The sequence below is a fragment of the Octopus sinensis genome, linkage group LG12 (assembly GCF_006345805.1).
Source record: "Octopus sinensis linkage group LG12, ASM634580v1, whole genome shotgun sequence".
Classification (NCBI taxonomy): domain Eukaryota; kingdom Metazoa; phylum Mollusca; class Cephalopoda; order Octopoda; family Octopodidae; genus Octopus; species Octopus sinensis.
In genome coordinates this window covers 61165075-61165860 of record NC_043008.1, presented here as the reverse complement: position 1 = coordinate 61165860, position 786 = coordinate 61165075, and positions in this window count along the sequence as shown.

Below are 786 nucleotides of genomic sequence, written 5' to 3'. Positions count from 1 at the left end.
TGACAATAAAATAAAATTTATCCATGTATGTACATAGGTGTGTTGTGGGAATGCATGGTTATTCATGTTTTTGTGTGGCTAAATATGTTGTAGTGTATGTTCGTGTATGCGTGTGTCCATAAGTGTGCTCAGTTCTTACAAATTTTTAGAGTTAAATCTCTCATTTTGAAAAATATGTGTTTGTGAGAGAACGATATTACACGTGGTTGCGTGACTTGTCACGAGTAAGTATGAGTTTATAGATCTACGCCTATCTTAACTTCCATATCAAGCTCATAATCTTTAATTTAATGAACCCTAAATAATAACCCATTCCCTCAAAATTGTTACAAGATTAGATTAAACTATATTACCGTGGTAAATAAACACAATTGAAACGCAGAAAAAAACTTTCACGTTATGGCAGAATGGAAGTTAATAAGGATCCAACACTATCTCTAAAATACTCGTTCGTATGAAACAGATTTTAAGAGGACCCCTATCTGCTACACAAAATGAAATAAAATAAAATTTAGATTCAGTTAGGGAATGATGCAAATTTAGCTATTTTTGTAGCACTTATACTGCTAATATTAAACACCCAAAAACTAATCAACATTTCATTTCCTGTAAAACAATCTCTCTTTTTCTCACACACACTCTCTCTCTCATACTCTCTCACTCTCACTCTCTCTCCCTTTCACTTTCTCTTTCTGTTACTCTCTCTCTCGCTCTTCTCATTTTCTCACTCTCTCTCCTTTTAATTTTCTCGCTCTCTCTCTTCCACCTCTTGCCATGCTTGACCAC